The 21,277-nt window shown below is 42.9% G+C and overlaps 1 protein-coding gene across 1 annotated transcript in view; it reads left to right on the top strand.

Annotated features, from left to right (window-relative positions):
• Positions 1-21,277, top strand: part of LOC122808680 (alpha-2-macroglobulin-like) — a 2,380,392-nt gene that overhangs the window by 926,034 nt on the left and 1,433,081 nt on the right. The gene's annotated exons all lie outside the window — the stretch shown is intronic.

Raw genomic sequence — 21,277 nt, 5'->3', positions numbered from 1 at the left:
TTTTAGGATACTTTGAAACAAAACTTTCACTTCCATAGACTTCTGTTAAACTGCCTTTCACCAAGGCTTAACATTAGGGCATATTCTTCTCTTTCGGTTTTCTATCATAATCTCGAAATTAAAAAAAAATTGTACTTATTAGCAAAGCGTTTCGCCGAAAGTACACATTACCAAATGTCCCTAATGTCGCAAAATAGCTGTTAATGCTGAAAATGTCGATCACGACATTTTCAGCACTTAACAGCAATCCTACCCTTCCCGTAACTCCCTAACTAGCTAACCTAACATCCCGTTTATGCAGGGGGGGCCAGCCCCCCTGCACCCCCACACCCCCCTAAGTTAATATTCCAACTCCAAGATCACACTACAGTGAGGAAAGGGATGTATTTCCCTAACTGCACTGTACCACAATCCCTTTACATGAGCGAACGTTATATTTGCGAATGCATAGTCCATTCGTAAAAATTACATTCGCTCATGTAACCTGCACACATATGAAGTATTCGAACATCTGTTGTTCGAATACTTCATAGCCGTGCAATTGCACTGTGACATTTCAATGGTAAACCTTCTCTTTCATGTTTATCAGCAATTTCCCTTCTGACTTCGGTAACCTTAAAATAGTACTTGATATGGATAATTTACTCATTCTTTAAGGTTAAATTGACCATAGTTGTCTTCAGTCTTTCTTGCAGCACATCTTCAATAAGATTCATCATGTTTTAATAACAATAAATACAATAAATAAATAGTAGTTAATTTATATAAAACTAGAGCCATGCTATCTGCTTCTTCTCAACCGCTTAAAACACATTCCCCTCTTAAGTCAAAAAGACCCTTAAGGCCATATCATTATGTTGACTGAGTCTTGTAAATATCACCATATTGTTTTAAATCTCACACTTACTTTCCACCAACATGCTGAGTATGTCCTAATTCCGTATTAGTCCAACTTAAATGACACTGTACGTTTGCAACTGATCTTCTTCTGTGTGAAACTTGGAAAGTTTTTGTTAAAACCATCCTAATGCCAAAATTAGAATGTTTCCCACTTTTGCTTTGAACCTCACTAGACACTACCATTATATAAAAAAAAATGTTAAGCAGGACATGCTGTTTTGTCTGCCTAGCACAAGCACACAGTCATTACAGCTACTTACTTCTGCTGCTAAAACTCTGTGTTCCACCTTTCCTTTTTTAGTTTTAGTTTGTAAACTCTTCCTCAATTTCTGATCACCTTGTAGCTTAAAAAATCTGGAACTTTTCCTTCTGACATTAGAAAGTATCATACATTACCTATTTTCCGGAAGGTCCTATTAAAGTTTTCTAAGTAATTAAATATTTGAAATACTTAATTTTATTTATTGATTGATTTATTACTGTGGTCCTCACTAGACTAAGACACCCCTATTTTTAAACACCTTTATTAATTTATAACTTAGGCAGACATACATTAACAGAAAAGAAAACGAACCATATTAACATTTTTTCCATTTATGTACATTATACATCACATAACTTTTCTTTGTAACTATCATCACATGTACATGAATTGCTAAATTTCTGCCTTCTCTTAAACCTTGCTTCTCCTCCCCTGAACATGATTCATGTGGTTCCCACATTTTCCATGTATTTCTATGTAACTTGCATATTCCCTTTTCTAAAGATCCATCTTTCAGTTCCTTTATCCCTTTTAAAATATTCAATACCTCAAATACAATTTGTTTAGACTTTGATTTCCATTTTTTGGCAGCCAACAGAATTAAACTTAAGTCCTTACTATATCTAGGGAATTCAGAATCTGTGTCCAAGTTAAAAAAAAACATACTTTCCTTACTTACAATCATTTGCTCACCCAATATTTTTGACAGAGTACTCTGTAGGGAATTGTTACAATTTGCCAACTCATTACACTCCCAAAACATATGTACCCAGTTACCTGTTTCTTCCCCATCACACCTCCAGCATTTGCTATCTACCTGAAGAAAAAAAATGTTGAACTCTGCTTGGGGTATAAAAATACCTACACAAACACTTCCAAGCAAAATCCTAAACCTTCTGGAGTTTGCTGTATACTTGGGAGCCATAAATATATCCTCTCATTGTTCCCCTTTAAATTGCTTTTTAGTCTCTCTTCCCAATATTTTCTAACCTCCTCTCATTGATTCATATAGTTGTCATATAATGTTATTTGCCCTTCTAATTATCCATTTTTAACAGTAGTGTCTGCCCTAGATTCAACTAAAAACTGTACCAGAGCAGGTCTATCACTTGAGCTTCCCCCTGTCTCTTTATCTTTGCCTATAGTCTGATATTAATCCCTGGTAGGGAAGGCAGTCTCTAGCCTTCAGTCCAAATGTCTTCTTGGCCTCATCCCACCCTATTACCTTTCCCACTCAAGTTATTTCCTCCCAGTATCTTGTGTTATTTGCTAGTTTTCTCCAGTAAATTCCAGACCCCTATTGCCTGTTTTTTTGTGTCCTTACCTGCAAAATCTTCTTTCTTGTCTTTGTGCCAGTTTAGTTCTTATAATACTTTCTGCTGCTTTATTAATTTGATATTCTGTAATATTCTGTATCGTTATTATTCCTCTTAAAAATATACTTCCAAAATCCCACTCTCTCTTTATTTCCTGAATGTCCCTCATTGCTTCATCATCATCTCTTTCCATTTTGAATTATAACCTTCTGCTTGTGTTATGTATGAGCCTTAACTGTATAACTCAAAAATATCCCTTCAAATCAGGTAATCCTAAACTACCTTGCTAGTGGAAGAATCAATGTATCCCACTTCTTCCCCTCCCAGATAAATGCCTTCAGCTCTTTATTAACTGATGTCCACAGCTTCTCCTCTGGTTGATAAAAATATGCCTGAGCCATATATAAAACTAAATGGACCAAGAACATGTTTACTGCTTGTATCTTACTATCCACGTCCATAAACAAGAGTTCTCAATTTCTCAGTTTTATATTATCCTTTGTTTTGTCTCTTCCCACATATCGTTATCTGCTATAACAGCGATCTTTGTAATCCATACTGCTAAATACTTCATCTTATCATGCTCCCATAAATATGGGTATTGCTGAACCAATTTCTGCCCATAGGTTCATAGGTGTGCACTAGGCTAATGGCCCTGGAATCTTTATAGGCCTAGCCCCCAAATATTTGCCCAGGCACTGTGCCACCTGATATTAGTTCACAGTGCCCCTAAAATAATCAGGCCTGCCAATTCTTCAACCCAGGACCCTGTGCACTGCAGTCAGAGAAACTACCGCTACACCATATGAGCTTTGTGGGTACATAACTTACAGCTATAGCCTTTGTTTTAGCTTCATTAATTGTATATTCCAAAAAGACTTGAAATTGTCGTAAAATGTTCCACAACACTGCAGTGTCCTTTTCTGAATTTATCAGATACAAAATAGTGTCTGCAAATTAAGCCAAATTTTCTTGATTACTATACCAATTATATCATTGTATTTCCGAGTCCCTTATTTTATTTGTCATTGGCTCTAAATATAAAGCAAATACAGGGAAAGAGGGCACCCCTGCTTCATTCCTCTCTTCACAAGAGGAACTTCACACTTTAATTCTATGCTCTGATCATTCCTATATACTCCTAATTAACCTTACTGTTGTATTAGGGAATGCAAATGCTTCCATTGTCCTACTCATAAAATCTTAGCTTAATCTGACAAATGCTTTCTCTGCATAAAGACCCACAAATAACAGTGGTATTTCCATTTGTGCTGTTGCTTGATTTCCACATTTCTCTGCTTCATACAAATTTTCTTAAACTTCCCAGAATATCTATATCTCTAATACCTCTACAAGATCTCTGTTTTTTTAAATATGCTTCCACTTGATTAGCACCATTTCTGTTACTTCACTTTCTCCCAGTAAAAGTGATCCCTCTGGATTGTCATTGTTCTGTTAATGTTCTCAAATGTTTATCTCCCTGCCACAAAACCATATCTTATCAATTTTGGCAACACCTTTGTCATTCTTTTAGCTAGTATAGACATAAACACTTTATAATCATGGTTTAAAATTGAAAGAGGTCTATATGAAGATGGGTTTGATGGGTCCATAATGCCTTTAGGCAATACAGCGACCACGACTGTCTTCCAAGATGTTGGTGCTTCCACCTTCTTTTTAAAATACTAATCTGAAGTAGTTAACTTCATTTGGGCATCAACCTATGGGTCTTTGGATCCATATTGGATTCGAACCGGCAGTTTCCAACAGCAGAGATCTGAGCTCCAAGCTCCTCCACTACCCATAATCCCCTGCTAACCCTACCTGACCTCAGATCTAGTTTGCCGTGGTTGAAGCCAGCAGCTTGATCCTTGAGTTCAAGGTGTTAGTCGAGAATTGAGAGAGAATTTTTACCCTTTTTCTTTCCTTTTTCTTACCTTTTCTGTAAAAAAAAAAAAAAAGAGTGTCGTGTGTGTTTAGCGTTCCCTTGTAGTTTTTCTCTTTAATTTTAGCTTATTTGCCCCACCCCCCTTGTGAGAGCGTTAGGGCGTGTGTCTGTGTGCAGCCTAGTGTGTGTGTCCTCCTTTCCAGTGATGTCTGAGGCCCCAAAGACATTTTTTTCTAAATGTACCGAGTGTGGCCATAAGCTATCCCCAGCAGATGGCCACACTCAGTGCGTGTTGTGCCTTGGGGTTGACACCTCTCCTCTGGATGCACTATTTGCGTGGTGTTCAACCCCAGGGCACTTAAGGACCGGAGGTCGAAGTTGATTCTTGCGGGACTTCTGCCCCCAGACTTGGCTCCGACCTCCGGTCCCCCCGTGGTGCCTGTCGGAGCTGCGGCAGTACCCACAACTGCTTCCCTTCCCCTGGCCGGGACTCAACCTCCCACCTTGGGCCAGGAGGATAGGGAAGCCAGGAAAAGAGAAGAGAAGAGAGAAGCATCACAAGCGGCGGGCTGAGGCTTCCACATCGGCCCCGCCAGCTAAGCGGGCTTCTCCCTCCAAGACCTCCGAGTCTTCTCCTTCCCTGCTCCAGTCACCTTGCTTCTCTCCGGGACCGGAGGAGGCCCAGTCTTCCTTGAGGTCATCGAGGTGGCATACCTGTCCCACCTCGGTGGCCACCTCTAGGTCTACTAGAAGCCTAACGGATGCAGATTTGGACCGGATGATGAGAAAATTCCTCCAGGCCCAACTGCAGATGGGAGTGTTCTTGCCTCCCCCCCTCCCGGGGGGGGGGACTCGACCCTTTTTTCACCCCAATCGCTCCTTCTCTAACCCACTTCCCGGGTTTGTAGTCCTCGGAACCGAGCGGTGTTGGAGCCGGGGGTGTGTTGGCACCGATAGTATTGGGTACTTCAGCACCGACAGCACCCTCAAGTCTGTCGGGTCCATTTTCGGTGGATCCGAGCTCTCGGAGCCGAGAGCTGAGCTTCGGATCCGAGGGTGGCAGTCTGCCTTCGGCTCCATCCAGGTCGGAGCATACTGGCCCGTCGGATCTGATAGCGTCGGCTCCGGCCCCGATCCGCTCGTTGGATCCGAGGGAGGGTTTGCTGTCGGATCCCAGAGAGAGCAGCTCTCCTTTGGCTTTTGACGTGGTGGAGAGGGCTCTGTCGAGGGATTCCAGGCCCCCGGCCACAGCTACGGATCTGCCCCACACTCCCCCTCAGTTGGCTTCGGCTTCCATCACCGGGTCCCAGGGACAGCCTGCTCTAACGTCCCAGGTAGTTCCCTTGTTGAGACATGATGAGCCTGGTGAGGCCTCCTCAGACAGCCCCCCCCGAGGAGGTCCCTCACAAGCACAAGTGCAAAAGGAGGCACTTGGACTCCCCTGAGTCCTTAACTGAGGACACAGATTTGGAGGAAGGGGAAGGCTCCCCAAGATCACCCCTCGAAGAGACCTGATAGGATCCTTAGTCCCCCCTCCGACAGAGCGCACTGGAGTAAGGGATCCCTGGTAGATGCCATGTTGGTGGCGGCAGCCACCAAGAGGGAACTGGCCCAAGAAAGTCCCTCGGTCCATCCTCCTAGCAAGGAGTCTCGGGTGATGGACCACCTTGGGAAGCGAGTCTTCAGTTCAGCTACCTTCTCGGTAAGGTCACTGAACTACATGGCACATGTCATACGGCTCCAGTGAGACCTTATTAAAGAGCACGCTGGGTCGCCCCCGGAGTCCATGTCGGTGGAGGACAAGCAGGTGTACTCTGCCTGATTGGCCACTCTTCGGTCGATTTCCAATACCTCTATGTGGCTACTATCCCATGCTATGGAGGGAGCCACTAGAGCTAGTGCAGCAGGCGTCGTCTTGAAGCGTCAGGCGTGGCTCCGACACTGTGATTTCGCGGAACCCTTTAAGGCGTCTTTCGCTAATGCCCCATTCGATGGTTCTGCCCTCTTTGGCAAAACCGTATGTGAAACATTAGTCCAGAGGGAGAAGGATGGGCAGACATTGTCTAACATCAGAGTTCGCTTCTCTGCTCCCCAGAGGTCCTTCTCCAAGAACCAGAAAGGACAGAAGAAGATGTGGTTCCGGAAGTCGCAACAGTCCCATGACGCTCCGGACACCCAGTCCTTCCGAGGCAGAGGAGGACAGGGTGGACGCCGCCCTCGGGGCAGAGGAGGTCCGAGGAGTTTTGGGTCCAGAGAATCATTCTCTGATCGGCCCATGCAGCAACCCTGAGGGGTTACCCAACTGCTCCTCTCTGGAGGCAATCGGGGGCGCTTTTCGAGGCACCTGGCAGCTTGGGAGTCCATCACGACAGATCGCTGGGTGCTTCGTATCATATCCAGAGGTTACCAAATTCCATTTCTTCATCCCCCTCGCAATCCCAGATTCCTCCCCGATGTCCCCCCCCCCCCTGATCAGAGGGAGGCTGTGGCTGCGGAAATCCAGCAGCTGCTCGAAAAAGAGCCATTCAGCACGTCCCCCCAGACCAGTCTGGATCGGGGTTTTACTCCAGGTTCTTCTTGGTGCCAAAAAAGATGGGGGACTTAAGGCCAATCCTCGATCAATCCCTTTTGAACCTGTCAGTAACCAAGGAAAAGTTCTGGATGGTCACACTTCAATCCATTCTCCCCCTCTTGCAGGAGAACGACTGGATGTGCTCTATAGACCTCAAGGATGTGTACTACCACATCTTGATGGACAGATTGTCTAGGAGGTTCCTTCGCTTCCGGCTAGGAGCCAGTCATTACCAATTCAGGGTCCTTCCCTTTGGTCTCACCACAGCCCCCCAGGGTGTTTACCAAGGTTTTTTCAGTGATAGCGGTCCACCTGAGACTCGAGGGAATTCAGGTCTTCCCCTACCTGGACGACTGGCTCCTGACCGCCCCCACAAGGCATTTACTCTGCGCGGCCAGGGACTCTTTTCTCTGTCTAGCTCCCCGGCTGGGGATCACAGTCAATGTAGGAAAATCTTCCCTTCTGCCGACATAAATCATAGACTTCATCGGGGCCAGATTGTATACAAGCTGGCTTGTAGCCCTCTTGACTTCAGACCGGCTTCAAACTCTGAGACTCCATGTGCGGGCCTTCCTTCAATCCCCAGCCCCTTCAGCAGTGTTGGTCCTGAGGGCCCTAGGGTCGATGGCGGCTGCCGTCAACCTGCTGCCCATGGTGCATTTGAACATGAGGGTCCTGCAGTGGACCCTCCAAGTCCAATGGTCCTTCCTGCATTACCCTCTAAACCATCCCATTCGCCTCAGCAGGATTTGCAGGAAGGCCCTTCTGTGGTGGCTCCAGTCCCCGGACCTCCTCAAAGGTCGGCCCTTTGCTATGTCCTATCCCCTAACCACGGTGACCACGGATGCCTCTCGCCTTGGATGGGGGGGCATTGTCTAGGCAGGACAGTCCAAGGCACGTGGAACCACACGGAGACCACGCTGCATATCAGTGTCCTAGAGATGAGGGCGGTGCTGTTGGCATTGCAAGCACTCCAGAGCCTTCTTCCCGTTGGGACTATTGCAGTCCAGACGGACAACATGTCGGTAGTCTGGTATATCAACAAACAAGGGGGAACCAGGTCCTATCCACTTTGCTGAGAGGCCAGGAGAGTGTGGGAATGGGCGATCTCCACCAACCGCTTTCTCATAGCGACGCACATTCCGGGACGGTCCAACATCCTTGCGGGCAGACTGAGTCACACGATTCTATCGCCGTACGAGTGGTCTCTGAATCCTGAAGTAGCGAAACAAATATTCTCCAAACAGGGTCAACCTTGTTGCGATCTTTTCACTTCTCCCGCAAACACGAAGTGCAACGACTACTTCGCTCTAATCCCCCACCCGGGGAATCCCCCTGAGACGCTCTTGTACATGCTTGACCACCTGATCTCCTCTATGCTTACCCTCCTTTTCCTCTAATGCTGAAGTTCTTACAGAAAGCCAGATGGCTGGGGAGCAGAATAATTCTCATTGCTCCAATCTGGCGTCGTCAGGCTTGGTTCCCTTATCTACGGTCTCATCTAGTGAATCCTCCCTGGATTCTGGATCCCATACTGAATCTGATCCCACACCCGTTAGACCTTCCGACCCCGAATCTGGACAATCTGAAGCTCACGGCTTGGTTGCTGCAGTTCCACTTCTAGCTAGGACTCCCGGTATCTCTTCCCCGGTCAAAGCTATCTTAGTGGCGGCCCACAAGCCGTCTACTAGAAGGCTTTATGATAGCAAATGGAAATGGTTTTCTGTTTGGGCGGAACAACAAAACTTAGACCCCTTTACGGCTCCGTTACCTGCGGGTTACCTGCGGTGTTAGGTTCATAGGTTCATAGGTTCATACTAGGCTATCTGCCCTAGGGCATTTATAAGCCTAGCCAGAGTTGTGTGGCTTTCACCACCCCTTAGGTTGAAAAATACTATACCCATTAGTTTGCCGTGCCTCTGTCCAGCAGTGATACAGAGATGATCCCCGGGGTAAACCTACGATCTCCCATCCACTGGTCAAGATTCCTCTTGAACAGAGCCAGCGAGGTGCTCTGTCTCACATGGACCGGGATTCTGTTCCACAGCATAGGGAGTCTCTGGGTGATGAATCTGTCCCTCCAGCACGTCCTATTTATATCCTAAGTCTCTTGCTCTTGTGGCTCTGGTGGATTTGGATTTTTTGAGGTGGAGCATGTCCATTAATTCTGGGTTGGACATGGCCTTGTATGTCAGGCACAGGTCACCTCTGAGCAGACGGTATGCGACTGAATAGAGCTGGAGTTTCTTCACTTTTTGTCAGGACTTTTTGACCAAGGAGCCAGCTCTTCCATGGTCAGAGTTCAGCTGGCAGCAATTTCGCATTATCACGTGGGGAGTGACCTAGGCCCTTTAATCTCTACCAGATTGTGTAAGGCCTTTTTGAAGGGTACCTTCCTACTGAGACCCCCGGTGAAGGATGCAGTCCCTCCTTGAGATTTAGCGCTTGTGCTCCAGGCTTTGACAGCTCCTCCCTTTGAGCCTGCAGCTTCAGTGGATCTTAAACTATTATCCTGGAAAACAGCCTTTCTCGTCGCTATCACGTTGGCAAGAAGGGTCTCTGAGCTACAAGCCCTTTCCGCCAAGCCACCGTATTTGACCTTTCACAAAGATAGGGTATCCCTCAGGACCAATCCCTCTTTTCTTCCTAAGATTGCTTCCAAATCAAACATCAATCAGACTATTAATTTACCTGTCTTTTTTCCCAATTACCAAAACAAAGGCGAATACAAGTTGCACTCTTTGGATGTTCAAAGACAACTACGTTTCTATTTACACAGAACAGCTGGTCATAGGCAATCAGACCAGCTGTTTATTTCCTTTGCTAAATCTAATTTTGGAAAATCAGTTTCAAAATTCACACTGTCCAGGTGGATTTCACAGTGTATTCTACTAGCATATGAAAGTTCAGGCTGGCCCGCACCCCAGGGAGTCCACGCCCATTCTACTAGGTCAATTTCCACATCTGCTGCATTTCGTTCTAGAGTCTCATTGGATGAAATTTGTTTTGCAGCCACTTGGGCTTCATCTCATACCTTTATAAATCATTTTAAGTTGGACCTGGTCTCCAGAGGGAGAGCATCTTTTGGCTCTGCAGTGCTCTGGAACATCCTTCCATGAGGACCTCCCAAGATTTAGGTAGCTGGGGACTCTGTCCCATAGGTTGATGCCCAAATGAAGTTAACTACTTCAGATTAAAAAGTTATGTACTCACCATAATGTTCCATCTGAGTAGATAAACTTCATTTGGCAGCAACCGTCCCCCCCTCCTTCCCCCTGACCTTCGGATGTTTATATTACTATGTTGTCTTCCGATTGTATCGAGGTCAAACCATAGGCTGGCTATTTGGTGCAGGTTTTGCATTGGACAAACTCAATCTGAGATCAGGTAGGGTTGCCAGGGGATTATGGGTAGGGGGATGAGCTTGGAGCTTGGATCTCTGCTGTTGGAAACTGCCGGTTCGGATCCGATATGGATCCGAAGACCCATAGGTTGCTGCCAAATGAAGTTTATCTACTCAGATGGACCGTTATGGTGAGTACATAACTTCTTATTAAAGAAAATCTTCCAGATCTTCATCACTTTCTTCCCTCATAACTTCCATACTTCCACAGGAATACCATCTACTCCTGGAGACTTTCCTTAAGATTGATTATACAGCACATATTTTACCTCATCTCTTCCTATCTTAACTGTTAGTTGTTGAGCTTCATCTGTCTATCACCTTGTCATAATTAAGTTTTCCATGAATGTTTACATTTGTGCTCTTCCTTGATTTCCATGTTACTCTTGTTTTATAAAAACTTTCATAAAATTCCTGGAATATCTCTAATGCCTCTACAGGATCTCTGGTTATTTAAAATAAGATCTGATGTTGGCATTTCCATTAATTCCTCAATGAATGGGTCTGAGATTTAACCTCACATCCGACTTAGCTTCTTTAGATTCTTGGATCTGACTCTTAAGCTCCTATCTTTACCCATAATGCTCATTACTGCTAAATGAACTCGGATCTCGTTCATTGCTCTAATACTTCGGTCAGGTCTCTCAAGTTCTGGGGTGCCATTTTACATATTGTGAGTAAAAAATAGAATTTGTTTATTCTCTTTCTTCAGTTTCTCAACCTATATCTATATAACCCTTCCTCTCTTTACTCTTCCAATTACCTGCTTATTACCATTTAGGTATTTTATCGTCCCACAGTTGGTATTAGGTCTTTCTTTCTGTATCTTGTAAGGTATTCTTTCTACCATTTTTGGTAGATTTCCTTTCTTTTCTTTCTTTTTTTTCCTTAAAAAAATCTTTGTATACTTTAGTGTACTTTTTGACAGTAGCTGTTAGAGTTTTATTCTCTCTCTCTGTACAGTTGCACAGTTGCTTGTATGGCTGATAAGCCTACCGGGTTTAAGAAGTATACTTCCTGTGAGCATAAGATACCCATTTCTGATGACCACAGGAAGTGTGTGCATTGTTTAGGCCCTTTTCATTTACAGGTGCCTTGTGAGATATTGACTGGTTTCAATCAAGGGCAGAAAGTGACAAATGGAGTGAGTTGGTCCTGAAGGGTCTTTTGTCAGCATCTTCCTCTGCTAGTGCTTCTACTTCTGGGACTCAAGCCAAGGTCATCAGAGACCAGGGAGCGTAGAAAGCACTCTCCTGCACTGTCTGCTGGTCCTGCTCCAAGTTTGGAGCCACCGACTAAAGTCAGAAAAGTGTCAGATCCAACTCCTTTGGATCTGACAGTTTCTACATTCAAGTCTCCTCAGATCCAGAGTCCTCAATTTTCTCTGGAGGTGGTGTCTCCTTGATTTGGGTCTTCATTTTTACAGGAGACTCACATGAAACCATCTCTACCTCCCTCTACTTATTCCTCAGTCAGGTCCTCCCAAAGTCTTTCCAAGGCAGATGCGGACAGGATGATGAGGAAGTTCCTTAGATCACAAATCTATATGGGGGTGATGCCAGCTCTGTCTCCCTTTGGATCCATGATCCTTCAGCCACCTTCACACCATAGTGACTCCTTCTCCAAATAGACCCCCAGTTTTGGAGCCATCAGATCCCAAAGCACTAAAGGTTGAAGTGTCATATCCTAAGATACCACTATCTTCTTAAACTCTGATGTTTCCCCTGAATCATTTGACACTGATCCCCACTGAGAAGGGCTAGTCTCAGAGGTGAAGCTTCAGGACTGGACATAGGAAGTTTACGTCGACTCAGAGGCTTGGAGCCATTGCTTCCCCTTGGAGCTTCGGGTCTGACTCCCTCCTCGGAGATGAGATCCAGGGAGGGGTGGGTTTGATGGGTCCATAACGTCTTTAGTTAATACAGCCACCATGACTCTCTTCCAAGATACTGATGCTTCCACCATTTTAAAATACTGTTAAAGAAAATCTTCCAGATCTTCATCACTTTCTTCCCTCATAACTTCCAAACTTCCACAGGAATACCATCAACTCTGATCTGACAGTTTCTACATTCAAGTCTCCTCAGATCCAGAGTCCTCGATTTTCTCTGGAGGTGGTGTCTCCTTGACTTAGGTCTTCATTTTTACAGGAGACTTACATGAAACCATCTCAACCTCCCTCTACTTATTCCTCATTCAGGTCCTCCCTAAGTCTTTCCAAGGCAGATGCGGACAGGATGATGAGGAATCTGAGAGCTTCAGCTATGATGAGGTTGATTTCTGCTTCTCCTGGTTCCACTGCCATTAAGGTACTGGAGAGAGTTTTCTCCCATCCTAGAGCACCTTCAACTCTCACTTCCTCAGATCCTATCCCTATTCCTCCATTGGATTTGAGCTCTAGGCCATATCATCCTACTCCACAAGGACAGCCAGCCCTTAAGAGCATCCAGGCAATTCCTGTTCAGGAAATTTCCGCTTCCTTTGATACCTCTCCATAGGGACCCACTGAAGAGGTTCCATGCAAGAGATTAAGAGGTATTTAAAGTCTGCTTAGAAATCTTTAACTGAAGACTGATTTTGATGATGGGGAAGAGTCCCCAAGGTCACCACCAGAGGATGTCTCCTTCAGAGACATTTTAGAGATCCTGTGCCAAAAAGGTGGTTTGTCCTCCCAAAGCCCTTTCAAAGAGGAGTCAGTGTTTCTGGAAACCTTCTGTTCTTGGGTTAACCCATGGCAGAATACCTTATTGATCTTGTCTCCCACCGGGCTTGGAAGAATCTGAACACTGTACAGCCTATTCCCAGTCAACCAGAAAAGATCCTTGGAGCCCCTAAAGACAGGCAGTTTTGGAGTAAGGGAATCCCTGTAGATGCTATGGTTGTTGTAGCAGCCACCAAAAATGAACTAGCTGAACAGAGTTCCACTATCCATCCTCCTAATATGGAGTCTAGGGCATTGGACAGATATGGAAAGTGTGTTTATGCTTCAGCAGCCTTTGCCTTACGGTCGCTTAACTACCTGGCTCACTTGACTAGATTGCAGAGGGAATTGATAAAGGAGCTTCCAAGTCTAACCTGGGGTCTATGTCGACAGAGGAAGAGAAAACCTATTCCACCTACCTGGCCACCCTACAGTCAACATGTAATGCATCCATGAGGTTATTTATCATGCAATTGAAGGATCCTCATGGGCTTCTGGTTCAGGCATAGCCATTAGGAGACATGCTGGATGAAATTGTGTGATTCTGTGGAGCCCTTTAAATCATGATTAATCAATGCTTCCTTTGATGGATCTTCCCTGTTTGGGCTCACAGTTAAAGACACACTTTTCTGCAGTGAGCAAGATGTTAAGACCTTGTTGGCTGTTGGAATCCATTTCCCTACCCCGCAAAGATATTTTTCCAGGAATAAACTTGGTGGTAAGAAAATGTGGTTTCGAAAAATCACAAGGACCTTTTCAAGACTCACATGAGGATTTTTCTCCCTAAGGTAAAGGGGAAAATAACAATGGATGACGCCATCTTCACAGCAGAAGGATTTTCCAGAACCAAGAGTCCCTTAATTCTTTCTCAGACAGGCTCTTTTAGTGCTCCTGGAAGGTGGCCTGACTCTTCTTCTCTAGAGGCAGTCAGGTGCTTATCCTTGCACCTAAATGCTTAGACAGCCATCACAAAAGATTCTTGGTTGCAAAGGATAATATCCAGAGGGTATTTCATACCCTTTTCACAAAGTCATTCACAAAACAGACTTCTCACCAATGTTCCACCTAATCAAAGGGAGATGGCAGCTCTAGAAATCCAAAAGGTGCTAGAAAAGGAGTCATGCAAAAGGTCCTACAACACCAATCAGGATTCAGAATTTACTTAAAATTCATTTTAGTGCCAAAGGACACAGGAGACCTGAGACCTATTCTGGATATCAGTTATCTAAATCAATTTGTGAAAAAATCCATATTCTGGTTGGTCATGGTTCAGTCCATTCTGCCACTTCTACAGAAGGATGACTGGATGTGCTCTACAGATCTTCAAGATGTGTACTATCACATCAAAATAAACAGCTTTCTTGAAGATATCTGTGCTTTTGGTTGGGAGCCAGTCATTACCAATTCAGAGCACTGTCCTTTGGTCTCACCAGAGCCCCCAGGGTGTTCACCAAATGCATGGCAGTGGTAGCAACTCATCGCAGACTGCACGGATTCAGACTGTTTCCTTATTTAGATGACTGCCTCCTTTCCTCAGCAACCAAGCATCTCCTGGAGAAGGCCTGGGATTACTTACTCCAGCTTTGTCCATCCCTAGGCATCACAATCAATCTCTTCAAGTCCCATCTTCAGCCAGTTAAAGTCTTGGAGTTTACAGGAGCTTATCTGGACAGTGTCAGTTAGTTAACGTTTTTACCCCAAAGCAGAGTTCATACCCTAAGATTGCATGCCAGACAGATTCTAGAGCATCCCTCTCCTCCAGCAAAATTGGTTCTTCAAGTCTTAGGTTTGATTGCTGCAGTGATCACCCTGTTACCTATAGCTTGCCTTCACATGAGAATCCTTCAGTGGACCCTCGCAGTACAACGGTCGATGCTTCAACACCCTTTGAAACATCCTGTAAAAATTTTGTGAGCCTGCAAAGACTCCCTATTTTGGTGGATGCTGTCTAATAACATTTGTCAGGGATATCCCTTTATCCTTTCTTCCCACAGATGACTACAGATGCCTCCCAGTTGAGGTGAGGGGAAACATTTCTTGGGACAGACAGTTTAAGTTACATGGTCTCCAGAAGAGACAAATTTGCATATCACTGTTTTAGAGATGAGAGCGGACTTATTAGTGTTGCAGGCATTTCAAAACTCTATCCTTCTAGGAATGATTGCTATCCAGACAGGCAATATGTCGGTGGTTTGGTAAATCAACAGACGGGGGGAACTAGAACGAATCCCCTTTGCTGAGACACAATGAGAGTATGGCAGTGGAGATCTCTTCCAACCGATTTCTTATAGCAATGCACATACCAGGGAAATCCAGTGTTTTAGCTGACAAGCTCAGCAGGACCATCCTGATGCCGCACTAGTGGTCTCTCAATCATACAGTGACAGAAATGATTTTTCATCAGTGGGGTTAACCTTGCTGTGATGTTTTGCCTCCCCCTTCAACAACAAGTGCAGCAAGATTCTTTGCCCTAATTCTCCCTCAGGGGGTGTCACCGACAGATGCTCTAGTCCACACGTGGCCCTCCAGACTCCTGTACATTTATCCCCCTCTCCTTAATATCCACATTTCTCCAGAAAGTGCAATGGTTGAAGAGCAAAGTAACCTCAGTGCTCCTTTCTGGCCTTGGCAATTGTGGTTCCCATTCCTGTGGTCTCATCTCATATGTCCACCTTAGAAACTGGACCCCAATCCAGATCTACTATTACATCCATCAGGGATGGTTCATCTGGACATTCAAGGCCTCAGTTTGACTGCATGGCTTTTCCAATTCCAATAATGGTTTGACAGTCCAGGTTTTCCTCTCGGGTTTGCCAAATCTTATTTTTATCCCAGAAACCTTCTACAAGAAATTTTTTTAAAAGTAAATGGAAGAGATTTTCCTATTGGGCAGAACAGAGAATGTTGGATCCTTTTACCAGTCTAGTTTCTGTTAGAATTTCTTACTTCAGTTTTTCAAGGTGGTGCTTGTTTCTCTACCATGAAAGTTCAGCCATCTCTTCACGTAGGGCATAATATCTTCCCACTAGCCTCTTAGTAAATCTGTAAGGCATTTCTTAAGGGTACACTTCTGCTTAGACCTCCAGTAAAGAATCCTACTTCACCTTGGGATCGTAGTGTTCTATTACAAACTTTAATTCACTCCCCTTTTGAGCCTTCAGCAAAGTCAGATTTAAAATCTGTAAGGTGAGTTTCTGAGCACTAAGCACTCTGCTCAAAACCACCTTATTTAATTTTTCACAAAGACAGAGTGACTTTATGTACAAATCCTTCCTTTTTGCCAAAAGTTGTCTCCGAGTCAAATATAAATCAAATAAAAAATTTGCCAGCCTTCTTTCCAAAATTTGGTAACAAAGGAGAGTACATGCATACATAGTAAACTGATAAACTGTTTGTTTCCATTGCCAAATAAAGTTGGGAAAACCAGTATCCAATGTGACCTTAACCAAATGGATAACAGATTGTATTTCCTTTGTCTGTTCTTGAGATAATTGTCCTTACCTAAACCTTTAAGACCTGATTCAACTAGATCCATGGGTACTTCACCTGCTGTTTGGGCCAGAGCTTCCATTGATGATATTTGTGCTGCAGCTACTTGGTCCATTTATCATATTTTTATTGCCCATTACAAGTTGGATATCATTTCCAGGAATAGGGCTGCTTTTGGCTCTGTGGTTCTCTGGAATATCCTTCCATGAGGGCCACCCAAGATTATTGTAGCTGGGGACACTGTCCCATTCATTGAGGAATGGATGAAAATGACATCAGCTATTACAGTTATTTATTAACCATAACTATGCATCTGCATTGTCCATTTTCATTCTTCCTCAACTTCTCCCTATCCTTATTGTTTGAGAGTGACCTGATAAGGTGCATTGAAACCACTGTTTGCAGTTTGAGCCCCTACTCTGTATCTATACCATTTGTAATTATTATTATGGTTATTTATACCCTATGGCATACTTAGCAGCATCAAACTCAAACTGAGGTAATTTAGCAGTAAGGGGTATTATGAGTAAAGGGAGGAGTTCAAGAGTTGGATAGCTCATTCTGATGAAACACAAACTTGTTTCACCTATGAACCTATGGAAGGACAGGTTCATAACCCAGAGACTGCCCTTGCTATGGAATAAACTTCCCATACATGTCAAACAGAGCACCTCACTGGCCCTCTTCAAGAGAAATCTTGAAGAGTAGATGGGAAATAGAAAATTCACCGCGGGGATCACTCCAGTGGCTCTAACTGACAGAGACACTGGGAACTAAGGTCAGGTGGCATGATGCCAGGGTAATCCTATGGGCTAGGCTTGTAAAGGCTCCAGGGCCATTAGCCTAGTACACACCTATGAACCTACGAACAAGAATCTAAAGAAAATGTCAGAGTCGGATCCGAGGTCCAATCTGAGACCCATTTGTTGAGGAAAAATGAAAATGGACAGCACAGATGCATAGTTATGGTGAGCACATAGCCTTAATTTTCCTCTTGATTAGCACCATTTCTCTTACTGCACTTTTTCCAGGTAAAACTGACCCCTCCCCCAACATTACACAGACTATGTGCACTCCTTTAAGGTGAAAACAGTAGTTAATTGCATTTTCTTTGTTGTTTCTTTCACAAGATTTTCCTACTGTACTTATTTATGAATTTGACCCTGCTGTGTGTTTTTAAATGGTTAAAGTATGTTGTTGTGCACTGACTTTTATAAGTATCTGTCAGAGTTACTAGGATTTTTTTCTGTTGCTGGCTGCACATCTGAATCTTCCAAATCACTTCTAAAGTGTTTATTATATTGTCTTCCAGGATAGTTTGGCATTCATACAATGTGTAAATAATACTACCATCATAACGGGCCTACCACAGTATATACTCAGCAACAGATGGTAGCATGCTCAATATGGACTATGACACTGTTCCACTGCCTTTCCTATTAACAACTTTGCATTATAAAATAATTTGTTTATAAATTTTCACTGCTAATAACTTTTCATATTGATCTTTATTTTAAACACGAGGGCAACAGAAGTGTGCACATGCTTAAATGCTACCCTCTGATTTTATTCAGCAGCTAAATATATTCCTCTTACCTCCAAGAGGACAAACATTTACTCCTTATGGTATTTTAGATATTTTAGTCATAATATAGTTAATTAATAACTTTTACACAATAATAGATGTTAAGCAGATACAACAGATAATCTTTAGGCTTCGTCTGCTATCAGGATGTATTTAAAAAAAAAACATGCATTGTAGTCTTGAATAGCTATATCTCTGCACTGGTAATCAAGATGTTTTTGAATTCAATTTAATCATAGATTAACAAACATTCTATTAGTCCCATGCAGTTTATCTACATCTTCTGATTTTACTCTAGTGTACATTGAATACGTTCTTTATGCTGTTGCAACAAAGATGTTAATACTGAATGTTTAGCTATCTAATATTAAAACCAAACATACTGGGATGTTTAATGGTAAGTCTTATCTTACTATGTGCTATCTTTAAGCTTAATGTCATCATTTCTGCATTCATGTGATTTCTAATGCAAACTGGTGTACAGCATTTCTACACTCATGTGACGTCTTATGCAAATTGTTTATAGTAATTATCAGTAGCCAATTATTTTTACTGCTTTATAGAGTTTATATTCACTGCCATTTTTTCTGTCTTCCTGCTTGACTTCCTAACAATCTCCCTGAGATTCATAGCTTTCTGGGATGTAGTAGTAGAGCCAGTGCTGAGTCAGTGTACATTTGGAAGCCTGCATTCCCTCTAACTAGTTTTCTCCCAGCCCCAGTGGCGGCTGGTGACTTCAAATCACAGGGGGGCTGCAGGAGACAGCTGAATGGGTGGGGTCAAGGGGGAGGGGTGTGGTCAACCATAACAGGGAGGAGCTATGCACAAAACCACAAAAAACTAACTTTAATTAAATACGCTGCCCTGGGTGGCAAACCATCATTATGAAAGTCCAATCAAGACAAAAATAAGTGTAGAAGAATAAAAATATTTCAATGCATTGGCTGCATGACAGCTTACTTAATATCTAGATGGAAACAAAAGGTTGAGAGGCATGAAAAAATAAATTACTTTTTAAATACATTACTGGAATGCCAGTCAAAATCAAGTATAAGAAAAACCAGAAGCACTCAACTCAAACCACTTCTCCTTGCACTGCAGTTCTAATTATAATATATTCAGCTTTATTAAAGTACCAAGTAACATGCTGAAAGTAGAAATCTATGTGATGCCCCCACTTGTAAAATGTTTCTTATCCAAAAAAGACCTGCTGCCTGACAACTTGTTTCATGGGGAAAACATGATAAAAGTAAAAAATGAAACGCAAACAAGAAACAAGCTCAAGATACATTGCTTAAAGGATTACTGTACAGGTTATGGACCACACATGATTGGCATTCTGTTTAGTTTACGGGTAAAGTCTGTAGAGATGACTGGAAGTCTCCAACAAGTGTAATGAGCTTTTTAAAATAATGGAATCCTGTCCTTTAATACCCAAGGCTTATACATTATCTAGTCAAGTATTCTCTGCATGGCAACAACAGAAAGGCTTTCAATGTTGGCAATTCTTTAACAGTATGCTTATTAAAGCTTACTTGCATCTTACGATGTCAGACAAGCTTACCTTATGGTCATTAAAGCATTGCTACTTAAACACAGAGCAACAGGCACTTTGAGTAATAAGCATAAATCAACAGTACAAAAATATGACAGAAACCAGACCATTCTGCAAAATCAAGGACAGATGAAAAGCCACTGTAGTACTTATGCAGTGTGTCCTCCCCATCCAAGGTAGATACAACTACTCCTTGCCTTGCTTGGACACATCCAGAGTCACTACATGTGGGAGTGGGGTGCAACAAGCATGTCACAATTTGAAATCTCTCTGGCTGACTGTGATGGCCCTGACACATTTGTCATACCTCTCAACCTCAAGAGCAAGAAATCTGGACAAAGCCATACACAGTAGTGGGACAAAGGCCCAACAATAAGGACAATTTTTAAATATTGCTCTAATAAACTTAGAAAGATAATAGAATAGGTCTTGCATTAGTATGAATTTTCTGAAGGGTATAAAATCTGAAACTCAAATGTCTGTCATTTTCTAACTTCAGTCTTTAGTGATTTGTCACTAATTTGCCAAAAAACACAATTTTATGAAAAATGGACCAAATATGTGATGCAAAAATATAAAATAGCCACACAATATAGCTGCTACCTGTCAAAGAAGGGACACTTTAATATTAGTACTGCTACCTTGAGCAGCTGACAAAATAAAAGAATCTACATGCATTTCAAGTAATCTATAACTTTGATTATTACAGTTATTTCTTAATTGTAAACCCTCCATGTTTTCTTCCAAAATTGCTATTTTGTGGAGGGATTATTAGGGGGAAGAGCAACATTTTGAGCCAAAAATTGGGGACAGTTGAGAGGTTGGCTATGCCTAATTCTATAAAGCAATTTATTTGCATGTACCTCTCAACCTGTTAATGCAGTAAATCTGAACAAGGCCAAATATATTGGGGCACATATAAACAGTACTAAAATTGCTCTTGTATAAATTGAGACAGTTGATAGAACAGCTCTTACTTTAACATGCATTTTTCTGAAGGTTATGAAGTTTGAAACTTATTATTTAGTGACTTCTGGCAAATCATTTAGGAATTAAAACTACACATTTTATGAACAACAAACCAAAAATAAGAAGCAAAAATCTATTCATTCTTTGAAAATCTGGACAGTTGGGAGGTATAGTTCAGCTGGGCCTGTCTGAGTTTGCTGCCCTTCCCCCCCTGACAAAATAATGGTTGAATGGAGCCTCTGCAGCCATTCCAATGAACCATTACTTGGCTATTTCACTCCATTTACCATAAACACTAATGCGCATACTGCTTTACTTCTCTGGTGAGTTGGACTTCATTTGAAAGTTTTATTTTGGATTTTACAGCACAAACACTAAGTCATCTGTTAAACAAAGCAATGCAGTCTCACAATGAAAACTTAGCATTAAAACTTCTCTGCCCTTGAAATTCACATTCATTGAAACAGCATTGAAACCCACATTCAAAGAAAATACATTTTGCCAGTGGCAGATAAAGATTAATTTTGGGCTGTTTTCGAATCATAGGCCCCTTGCATATGAAACATACATGTGCTCTTTGATACACCTTCCTCATTGTACTAAAATTATATTCCTTGTACAATACAGTACACTTGTT

Source organism: Protopterus annectens, chromosome 8.part0 (assembly GCF_019279795.1).
Source record: "Protopterus annectens isolate FY-2018-M chromosome 8.part0, PAN1.0, whole genome shotgun sequence".
Lineage (NCBI taxonomy): Eukaryota > Metazoa > Chordata > Ceratodontiformes > Protopteridae > Protopterus > Protopterus annectens.
This window is presented reverse-complemented; position numbering and strand designations above follow the sequence as displayed.